Source organism: Tursiops truncatus, chromosome 12 (assembly GCF_011762595.2).
Source record: "Tursiops truncatus isolate mTurTru1 chromosome 12, mTurTru1.mat.Y, whole genome shotgun sequence".
Classification (NCBI taxonomy): domain Eukaryota; kingdom Metazoa; phylum Chordata; class Mammalia; order Artiodactyla; family Delphinidae; genus Tursiops; species Tursiops truncatus.
The window spans coordinates 8,573,236-8,585,733 of record NC_047045.1 but is presented as its reverse complement, the minus strand read 5'-3'; positions in this window follow the sequence as shown (position 1 = coordinate 8,585,733).

The following is a 12,498-nucleotide window of genomic DNA, read 5'->3' as shown; positions in this document are numbered from 1 at the left end:
AGCATTTTTCAAAACACAGCGACAGCACACATCTTGAGGAACGTTCTCTGAAACTGGCACAAACTTCCACCATCCAGAAGTTCACATGGCAAGTTGACTTTCAAGCAAACATCCTCTTTTCTTAGAGATTCTATTCTATTTTCACAGACCGCCACTCCTCTCAAAAGCTCACTGGACTAATTCAATCCCCACTTTCCAACGTCCTGAAAGATCAGGGTGAAACAGCTGATGATGAAAGGCGTCCATCTATGGCCACGTTGCCACATGGCTTCAGCTACTATGCGTGTTTCAGGGAAGCAGTCAAGCCATCAAAATATTAATGGGCTCACCCAGGGTCCCACAGGCACCAGTCGCCACATAAGAACGGAAGGAGGGGCTGCTAGCTGGACCCTGATGCCTCAAAGTAGTTCCCAGGACTGGGCTAGGGAAATGTAAACCCTCTACCACTCATGGTCAAGAATACAAACAGACTGTAAATATGGCGTTTTTATTTTCATCTTTATAACGGTTATTGTAATTGAATTGTTGTCTTTTCTTTGACTGAAGGAACGTTTTGTGGTTGTCTTTGAAATTTTATTTTTTAAGGAAAAAAAAAAAGTTTTCAAGTTCAAACACCAGCTTGAGGGAGCTTTTATATTCAGCCCAAACTAGAAAATCTCGACTCCTTCCTATATCAAGTCACGTGTGCTCACTAGCTCGGTGTAATGCTTCTCATCTGGGAACAGCACAGCCTCACCAGGGGGTTTGGAAACGTGTGCCCGCATTTCTTGTTGTCACAATAACTGGGAAATGCCACTCTTACGGGGCTTGGGAGAGTCTCTTTCTCTCTCTCTCTCTCTCTCCCTCTCTCTCTCTCTCTCTCTCTCTCTCTCTCACACACACACACACACACACACACACACACACACAATAATTTTGGTCAAAATAACAGTAGTTCGCCTGAAGATAAACTGACATAGTGTTAAAGAGGATGGACTTTCAGGAACATTTGAACTCTACACAGCTAGGGCCTTCAGTTTAACACACCTCTGCAGTGTTCTCCCTGGGAGCCTGCAGGGCTAAAACAGATAAATATGTGATCTGGATGATCCTAAAAATAATCACAATTAGAGAAGAAAATTTGCCTCCAGACCGACTAGAAAAACACCCTGTGATCTTGGAGTGACAGCCAAACATTCTGTAATGTTGAGTTCATCACCTGCTTCGGCACCAAAACGTCAATTATGACGTTGAAGTGCTACCTTTTTGGCCCAGAGGGAAAAATGCACCCTATTTTAACCTCCAAGCGTCATAGGCTAAAAGGCATTTCTGCAGTTTGGTGATGCCCATCATTCGAGGGTCAGACAAGATCCAGGACTTCGGGTGCGGTTCAGTCACTGGAAAGCTGTGAACTCCTAGATGTCCCGAAAAGCTTTCAACACCTAGGCTAAAACTTTCCTAAAGCAATGTCTTTACCACCAACTTTGCCTTTTTCTTACTGTTGCTGGCCTGGTTGTGGAGGGACCCAACTTTCCTCCTGGGAGCTCGGATCAGACGGTGCTGGTTACCCGCAGTCACGGCAGTGATGCTGGGCCCCCCCAGCGCTCCCGCCCCCTCCTGTTCCACGATGCCCCCCCGCCACCCCCCGTGTCTGCAGAACACGCCAGCGCAGCGATGCCACTGGGCAGCGGGGCAGACACAGAGGTGACCCCGCTTCAGGAGGCCGCTCGTCTGGGGGCACCGTTCCAGCTGCACTTACTGCTAAACGTGTGCTTCCGTGAACCTCTTCACATTCCACAGGATCCACTGCAGCTACCAGGTGGGATCTGGTTAGATGTGATTGACGTTTTCTTCACAAGTATTCATGACGTCAGTGCTGGACAACAGCAAGCATGGCCTCCATTCTGGTATCATCATCATCTTGAGCACCACCAGCGCTCCCTGAGGAGTCTCTGTTCCAGAAGCCACGTCTGGGGCCAAAAGCAAATACCCAGTGTCCTTGCTGTGTACCAGGGACTATTCAGGGTCCAGGCAGGGTGGTGTCAGAGATCACTCCTAACCATTCAGCCACGAGCACAAGACCCTCTGAGTCGAGTATTATTGCCCCAGTTTTTCCAGGGGAGGAAGCTGAAATGGAAAGAGTTAAGAAAATGCGGTGGTCACTGGGTTGTCTACAGATGGCCCAGATCTCCTTCCCTTCTGTGCACAGGAAGGTAGCACTTCTCTATGTCCTCAAGGTGGGGTGTGGCTCTGGGACCAGCTTCGGTCTGTGAAACGTGGACGGAAGTGCCAGGGAAGCATCGAGAGCCTTCAGACAATTCACCACATCCCTCTCCCCTGTGCTGGTGAAATGCTCGTCAAAGTGCAGCCTTTGTCATCCCAGATCCTTGAGCGACTATTGGAAAGCATCGCTCTGCTGACCAGTATGGACACTCAGACAAAGGGAATTTTTGTTCCGGTAAACTCCTGAGATTTGGGTTGAGGATGGAGAGAGTGTTTGCAACCATCTGGCCTAAATTTAATAATTTGCTTAAATAACTCACCCCAACTCCTATAGCGTGTTGATGCCAGATTCATGTCTTGAATGCAGGTCTCTCTGACCCAGCAGTGCACGATTTTTTCATTCATGAGCTCTCCTTTGGTATTGTAGGTCTGTAGGAACCTGAGCTTAGTTCTGTCGCTTGCCTTCTAATTTTATTATAGAAATGAAAGTGATTTTAAAGTGCAATCTGTTGTCTGTGGTTAGTCCAAGATTACGAGCATGTGGAAGAAAATTCTCTCATTCTCTGGCCCATGTGTTTGGTCTGGAGCTTTAATGCCATGATCTGCCAGCCTCTTGAGAAATGTTTCTGCCTTTCTTAATTCTGAGATTCAAGTTCTGGCAACAAACTGTCAGCAACAATGTTAGCTAAAGAATGCACACCTGTCCTGAGTGTTACTCACGTTTGTCACTTGAACTTGTAGTTTCTATGGCGCGAGCTGGTACATGACTTCAACCATCTTTACGTTAATTGTCGCTCGAGCAGTATGACTCTGTAAAGTAACACCATCACCCATGCATGTATTGCTTTCTCTCTATATGCAATCCCCCAATTTATCCAGGTTCCCATGTTTAAATTCAGAGTTTGGGGACTTCCAAATCCACCAGCGGAGTACGCTACACAGCTGAGTAGCGCCGGTCACCATGACAACCAACAAGCGAGAACAACCTGAGGTTCTGAACTTCCCTCTCGAGCTCCTTCCTCTGAAGCCCAAGTGAACAGAAGACCCCAGGGACCCAGGCATTACTTGAGTTCCTGAATGACTACAGGCAACAGGTGTTCATGTAGGGTGGAAAGGACAAAGAAGCAGCATCACCCCCTAAATTAGCAGGGTTGCCTTTTTAGAGGCTTGGGGTTTTCTCTTTCTCTTATTTGCAAAAATTGATTCTGTTTGGTTACTTTAACCCTGTAAAGTTAGTTAATCACAAAATGCCTAAACCTTCATTCGATAGCTCTTTTAAACTATTTTATTTGTTTATAATCCTGCCTCATTCCATAAATGGTTAGAGAAATTATTGTGTATATGTTTAACCTTGGCAAATATCTAACTTGCAGAATGATCTATACAATGAATAGAATGTATAGTTTGTTCATTTCTTATTTTGAAATAATTGTAGATATTTAAGAAGTTGCAAAAATAGTGTGGGGTGATCCTATAACCTTTCACTCAGTTTCCCCTAATAGTTACATCTTAAAAATTATAGTGCTCTATCAAAACTAGAAAACTGACATTGGTACAATGCACGTGTGTAGTGCTCTAACATTTTATTACACGTACATAAATTCATGTAACCACCAAGGCTGTTAATGCACAGACTATCCCATCACCACAAGCATCTCTCTCTTTGTGATCACACCCACCTCCCCTCCCTCTGCCATCCCTATGACTCCTGGCAACCACTAACCTGTTCATCCTTATAATGTTGTCATTTCAAAGACATTCTATGAAGTATTATTTTTTAACAGAAAACCTTTTTAAGTTATTTCTCCTGTTACTTAAACCACTAGAAATCTGACAGATCTCAAATACACCAAGATTATTATTCATATTCAACAATGATGATTAGTATGCAAATTTGTCTGGGAATACCATTTTTGATCATTTTTCTATAACCTACATACATATTAAATGTTTTGTATATTTTAGAGGTTGAAGACTTCCTTGATGACTCAAACAGCATCAGCATTTTCTGTTGGTAACAGCAACTAGCAAATAAAGTTTAGGTAAAACTTACATGCTGTATTGGCTCTTCTAATAGGCCTGGGTCTGATCTAAGACCTCCTTACTTATTGTGAGCCTTTGGGTTGCTTGGTTATGGGAGTGGGGATTTTTTAACTTTCATTAAAAAAAACTTGATCTTCCATTGAGAACAACATGGGCGTTCACTGTATTAAGCTTACATGGATGTGTATTATGTGGGGGAATTTTACAGAAGATAAATTCCTATAAAACATATTCATTGCTATCTAGGTTAGAAACAATCTTTTTATTCCCACCATATGTGATAATCCCCCAAGTTCAGTGAATAAACTGTGATTAGGTCACAGTCTCTTGTTAGGAACATATATGCAGCCAACTGGCCGAGGGACTATCATCCTGCCCGAGGAGGAGAAAGAAACACCACTGAGGTAACATCAAAATGTCCATACATGCTGAGAAACAGCTCATGAGAGTATGTGGCATTACCTATACCGGCGATACTCAAAATCAGTGAAACAATGGTATCTATTAAAAAGAACGGGGCTTCCCTGGTGGCGCAGTGGTTGAGAGTCCGCCTGCCGACGCAGGGGACACGGGTTCGTGCCCCGGTCCGGGAAGATCCCACGTGCCGCGGAGCAGCTGGGCCTGTGAGCCACGGCCACTGAGCCTGAGCGTCCGGAGCCTGTGTTCTGCAATGGGAGAGGCCACAACAGTGAGAAGCCCGCGTACCACAAAAAAATAAAAAAATATTTTAAAAAATAAAAAGAACGTGTATGAATTTTATTCTTTGAGAAATGGGCTAGGATAGGGGTAGAAAGACGGGGAAGAATGAAGACTTGGCCTATTGAAAGTGGAGATTATTTGACCCGTTTATCGGAAATCAAAACTAAAAATTTTGTTTTACAACATTTTCAAATATTTGGCTGCGTTTTCAGGTGGGTACACATTAAAGAATATTAAATGGCTAAAGAAGAGTGTTGTATTCTACCCATAATTTGTCGCACATCTTAAAAAAGTATTGCTTTAAGAATCACCAATTTAGAGGGAAAATTTGAGTGGCCACAGGACTGTTTTCAGTCCTGTCCGACTGCATTTTTACGTTCACTAAGATAAAGGCATTGTTGGCGTCGCGAATAATTTTTTTAAAGGAAGCAAGAGCGTTACAGTAGGTGGATCAAAGTCCAGGTGAAATCTGAGTAAGGCAAAAAGATGCACCAGGTTGGATACAATGGATTGAATGGATAGAAGTTCAGCCTCTGGAATCAGACACCTAACTGAGCAAGGACTACACAGGGCATATGACTTGTCACCAGCACATGCGGGAAAAATTAGGCTTTTCCTAACCATTGCCTCTGTGGCCCAAAAAGCAACATGACCGTCCCAAAAAAGAAACCCACAATGCAATTACATGCAATTTACATGGTATATGGTCTAATGTTCAGACTAGGACAGCACATTATTGTTGTACTCTTACGTTGGCCAGATTTTTCCAAGATGGTGTTCCTTTCTGTAGAGGTGTAAGTAAACTAGGACGTGTCTATAACAACACAGCCATTTCTTGGTAAAGGAGACGCAAGACTAGGATGTGTTTCTGACTTCCAACGATAAAGGACTAGAACACAGAGCAGGGTTTACACTTGAGCTTTACTTGCACGAAATTGACATAACTTTTACCAGAGCCAAAGATATACAGAAGCAGAGTTCAACATAGCATAGGAAAGAACTTTTAGCCACATTAGAGCATCCAAAGATGGAGCAGGCTCACTGGAGGCAATGAGTCCCTTAACACTGGAGATATTCAAGCAGAAGTGTCAGTAGCCACTGTGGCTCTGTGTCATAGCAGTGATCCAAGCAACAGAAATGTTCTCCTCACTTTAATCCCCCAATTTTATTAAACGTGTATCAGCAATTCCCGGCGCACCACTTACCAGCTTCTTGGTATCACTTAACTTCTCTGGGCCTCAGTTTCCTCCTATTTAAAGGACCGAGGGTTGACAGTAACTTATAAAGAGCTGTTAGAGACATTAAATGAGGCTGGAGAACAATAGTAGCAGCCTGATTCCAAATCTTCCCATCACATTCCCAAAGTAACCGTAAGATCAACAAGTACAGTTAAACTAGACAGGACCCATGATTTAAGCACTGTTAGGAGACAGAGAACACTGCAACCTTCAAGTCACTTATGAAGGAAGAAAAGAAACAAATTCTAACAAAGCTTCCAATACCTGCAGCCCTTCCAGTGAGCCTGTGGGTACCGGCAGTCAGGATCAGGGAGCCAGTAGGAGGAAGTAAAACACAAAAATGGTGAACACAGGTTGGGATTTGGCAGTTCACAGCCCTGGCTACAGGGAAGGGGCTTAAAAGTGTGTAGGCCCTGAAGTGGATTGGATTAAAGAGATTAAGTGGAGAGGATTAAAGAGAGGAAGAAGAGGTTGTATTCCTTAGGCATGAAGTGGAAGAAGGAAAGAATGAGTGAAAAAAAAGAAGAAAATTAAAGATCTTGTTGAATAAGATTGGTTGATTGCATCAACGTTATTATGATTAGATTATGATTATGATTATAGATTGTGCTTATAAATTTGCAAGATCTACCATTTGGAGAAACTGCAGAAAGAGTACATGGGATCTCTCTGTATTATTTCTTATGACTTCATGTGAATCTCCAATTATCTCAAAATAAAAGGTTTTATTTTAAAAAACTTATTCCAGAAAACAATACCATTTACAATCGCATCAAAAAGAATAAAATACCTAGGAATAAATTTAAACAAGGAAGTAAAAGATCTGTACACTGAAAACCATATGAAATTGAGGAAAGATAGAGAAGACACAAATAAATGTAAAGATATTTTATGCTTATGGACTGGGAGAATTAACATTGTTAAAATGGCCATATTACCCAAGACAATCTACAGATTCAGTGCAATCCCTATCAAAATACCAATGGCAGTTTTCATAGAACGAGAACAAATAATTCTAAGATTTGTATGGAAACAAAAAAGATCCCAAACAGTCCAACCTATCTTAAGAAAGAAGAACAAAGCTGGAGGTATCGTGCTCCCTTATTTCAAACTATACTACAAAGCTGCAGTAATGAAAACAGTATGGTGCTTGCACAAAAAAAGACACATATATCAATGGATCAGAAGAGAGAGCCCAGAAATGAATCCACACTTATATGGGCAATTAATCTATGACAAAGAATGCAAGACTACACAATGGGGAAAAAGACAGCCTCTTCAATAAATGGTGTTGGGAAAACTGGACAGCTAAGGTAAAAGAATCATCCTGGACTACTTTCTTACACCATATAAAAAAATAAACTCAAAATGGATTAACAACTTAAATTAATCCATAAAATGCCTAGAAGAAAACACAGGCAGTACATCATTTGACATGGGTCTTAGCATAATTTTTTTGGATATGTCTCCTCAGGGAAGGGGAAAGAAAGCAAAAACAATGGGGACTACCTCAAACTAAAAAGCTTTTTCAAAGGAAAAGAAACTATCACCCAAACGAAAAGGCCACCTACTGAATGGGAGAAGATATTTGCAAATGATATACCTGATAAAAGGTTAATACAAAAAATATACAAAGAACACATACAACTCAATAGAAGAACAACAAAGAACCCAATTAAAAAATGGGCAGAGGACCTGAATAGACATTTTTCCAAAGAAGACATACAGATGGTCAACAGGTACATGAAATCTGCTCAACATCACTAATTATCAGGGAAATGAAAATCCAAACCAGAATGAGATATCACCTCACAACTATTCGAATGGCTATTATCCAAAAAAGAACAGATAACAAGTGTTGATGAGGAAGTGGAGAAAAGGGAACCCTCATGCACTGTTGGTGAGACAGTAAATTGGTACAGCTACTATGGAAAACAGTATGGAGGATCCTCAAAAAATTAAAAAGAGAACTACCATACAATCCAGCAATTCCACTCCTGAGTATTTATCTGAAGAAAACAAAAATACTAATTCAAAAAGGTATATGTACCCTTATGTTTATTGTAGCATTACTTCACAATAGCCAAGATATGGAAACAACCTAAGTGCCCATAGATAGATGAATGAATAAAGAAGATGTAATGGAATTTTCTCAGCCATAAAAAAAAATGAAACCTTGCCATTCATGACAACATGGATGAACCTTGAGGCCATTATGCTAGGTGGAATAAGTCAAACATATAAAGACAAATACTATATGATATCACTCATATTTGGAATCTAAAAAACAAAAGAAACAAAAAAAACAGAAACAGAGTCATAGATACAGAGGACAAACAGGTGTTTGCCAGTGGGGAGGTGGGCGAGAGAAGAAGAGAAGTAGGTGAGGGAGATTAAGAGGAACAAACTTCCAGTAACAATAAATGAGTCACTGGGATGAAACAGACAGTGTGGGAATATAGTCAATAATGATGTAATATCTTTGTATGGTGACAGATGGTAAATAAACTTTTCGTGGTGATCATTTTGTAATGCATAGAAATATCAGATCACTGTGCTGTGCACCAGGAACTAACATAATGCTGTAGGTCAATTATACTTCAAACACAAACAAATAAACCAAAACAAACTCATAGAAAAAGAGATCAGATGTGTGGTTACCACGGGTGGGCAGAGGGGGAATTGGATGAAGGTATCAAAAGGTACAAACTTCCAGTTACAAGACAAATAAGCACTAGGGACGTAATGTACAACATGATTAATATAATGAACACTGCTCTATGTTATATATGAAAGTTGTTAAGACAGTAAATCCTAAGAGTTCTCATCACAAGGAAAATATTTTTTCTTTCTGTCTATGTGAGATGATGGATGTTCACTAAACTTATTGTGGGAATCATTTCATGATTATGTAAGTCAAATCATTATGTTGTACATCTTAAATTTATACAGTGCTACATGTCAATTATATCTCAATAAAACTGGAAGGAGAAAATTTTAAATAATAAAGTAAAAAAGAAACTAATGAGTAGAGAACACAGAAACAGTAGGTCATATTAAAGTCCTTGTTCCTTGGAAAAATAAACAAAAATAAACAAACCACTAGAAAATTCAGTGAAATCACAAAGTATACAAAATAAGAAATTACAAGTTGGAGACAGCCTCTTCAATAAGTGGTGCTGGGAAAACTGGACAGGTACATGTAAAAGAATGAAATTAGAACACTTCCTAACATCACATGCAAAAATAAACTCAAAATGGATTAAAGACCTAAGGTAAGGCCAGGCACTATAAAACTCTTAGAGGAAAACATAGGCAGAACACTCTATAAGTCACAGAAAGATCCTTTTTGACCCACCTCCTAGAGTAATGGAAATAAAAACAAAAATAAACAAACAGGACCTAATGACACTTACAAGCTTTTGCACAGCAAAGGAAACCATAAACAAAATGAAAAAACCCTCAGAATGGGAGAAAATACTTGCAAATGATGCGACCAACAAGGGTTTAATTTCCAAAATATACAAACAGCTCATACAGCTCAATATCAAAAATTAAAAAAAAAAGCCCAATCAAAAAATGGGCAGAAGATCCAAAGAGACATTTCTCCATAGAAGACATACAGATGGCCAACAAGCAAATGAAATGATGTTCAACATCCCTAATTACTAGAGAAATGCAAATCAAAACTATAATGAGGTATCACCTCACACTGGTCAGAATGGCCATCATCAAAAAAATCTACAAACAGTAGATGCTGGAGAGGGTGTGGAGAAAAGGGAACCCTCCTACACTGTTGGTGGGAATGTAAATTGGAGCAGCCACTATGGAGAACAGTATGGAGGTTCCTTAAAAAACTAAAAATAGAGTTACCATATGATCCAGCAATCCCACTCCTGGGCACATGCAGAGACAGAACTATAATTCAAAAAGATACTTGCACCCCGATGTTCATTGCAGCACTATTTACAATAGCCAGAACATGGAAGCAACCTAAATGTTCATCAACAGATGAACAGATAAAGAAGATGTGGTACATTTGTAAAATGGAATACTACTCAGCCATAAAAAAATGAAAAAATGCCATTTGCAGCAACATGGATGGACCTAGAGACTATCATACGAAGTGAAGTAAGACAGGGAAAGACAAATATCATACGCTATCACTTGTATGTGAAATCTAAAAATATGATACAAATGAATTTATTTACAAAACAGAAACAGACCCACAGACATAGGAAAAAAAGCTTATGGTTACCAAAGGGGAAAGGGGGAGAGCATTTTGGGATTAAAATATACTCACTACTATATATAAAACAGATACTCAACAATGAACTACTATAGAGCACAGGAACTATACTCAATAGCTTGTAATAACCTATAGTGAAAAAGAATCCAAAAAAGGACATATATATATATATATATATATAATATATATATATGAATCACTTTGAATTTATACCCGAAACTATCACAACATTGTAAATAAACTATATTTCAATAAAAAAATTTTAAATAAGATAAACTTTCATTAGAATAAAAAGAAATCTATCTCTATTTGCAGATGACATGATAGTATGCATGGAAAATCCTGTAGAATGAGTGATAAAATGAACTTAAACAATAAAGGAATTAGTAAGGTAGTAGGATATAAGATTAATATGTAAAAATCAGTAGCATTCATATGCACAAATAATAACCAGCTAGAAGATATAATTAATGAACAAAACCATTCACAAGGTAACAAAAAAGATAAAATTTTAGGATCAAACTTCATAAGAAATGCTCAGACCTTATATGAAGAAAACTGTAAAACACTTCTGTAAGACACAAAAAAGAAAAAATGGAAAGACATTTCTTATTCTTTATTAGCATGTCTCAGCATCATCAAGATGTCGGTTCTCCCTAAGTTAATTTAAGAATATAATCTGATTCCAATAACAATTCCAACAGGGTTTTTTATAAACCTAGATACACTGGTCTTAAATTTCATATGCAAAATAAAGACAACAGGGTCAGAGAGATGCAGGGGAAGAGGGAGCAGAGGAGAGCTGAGATGGAAGGGTAGGGCTGAAAGATTCAAAGCATGACAATGGCTGAGCTGCCATTGCTGTCTTGAGGATGGAGAAGGGGGGTTACTGGCAAAGGAACAGAGAGAGATCTTAGCAGCTGAGAACCACCACCAGCCTACGGCCAGAGAGGAGGTGAGGAACTCAGTCCTGCGACCACCTGCAACTAAAGTCCTATAAACAGAATGGATGGTCTTGGAAGCCAGTTCACACACAAAGCCTCCTAATAAAGAATGCAGACTTGGTGTCATCTTGATGTCAACCTTGAGAAACCAGGGCAGAGAACAAGCAAAGCCAACCACAGGTCTGACCTACAGAAACATGCAAGTATTATACTCAGACCAGCGTGAAGAAAATGACCAAGTCTGCTGAGGAACATGAAATGAAATGAACAAATGTGGTTACTTTGGGACAAAAAATTTTATTAAATTACACTAAAGTTCATCTATTATAAAGCATAGGTGAGAAGAGTCAAGAAGATTTCGAAAGAAGTATATTGTGGGAGACTTGTCTTACCCAGATATTGAAATTTTTTTAAAGCTACAATAATTAAAATGCAATAGTACTATCTCAAAAATAGACAAACATAATAATGAAATAGAAAAGAAAGCCTGCATTCAAAACTGTGTGTATGATAAAGATCATTATAAAGCAATAGAGAAAGAATAAATTACCTAATAAATAGTGCTAGAAAAATTGGGTAACAGAAAAAAAAAGGTAGCTCATATTGTATAGTAAAATAAATTGTAGCTGGATTAGAGTTGAATATTTCTTAAAAGCCAAATAGGTGAATATTTGTATGATCTGAAGGTGAGAGGAAACCTTCCAAGAATTAAGCAATTTTTAAAAACCCACAAGATGAAGGTCCAGTATAAAGATAATTAAGACCTTACATATAAAAATATGCCAAAAATATGAAAAATAATAATTGGATGAAACAGCCACAAGACTTATGACAGTGAGAGTATAAATAGTCATAATATGTGAAATATTTTAATAGAAAAACAGGAAAATATATCAAAGGATAGTTCACAAAAGAGGACATAAAAATGACTGGTAAAATGCTTAAAAGCTTCAACAGCAATAATAATCACGAAAGTTTCTAGAATGAAAGTTCTCTATCATTGAGGGCAATCTCTTCTGACTGAAAGGTTAAGCCTTCATGAGATGGTCCGTTGGCTTATTATAGCCACAGGAAATTGAGTAAAGTGATGTGATATGTCTCTTGAGATACATTTTTTAAAGCT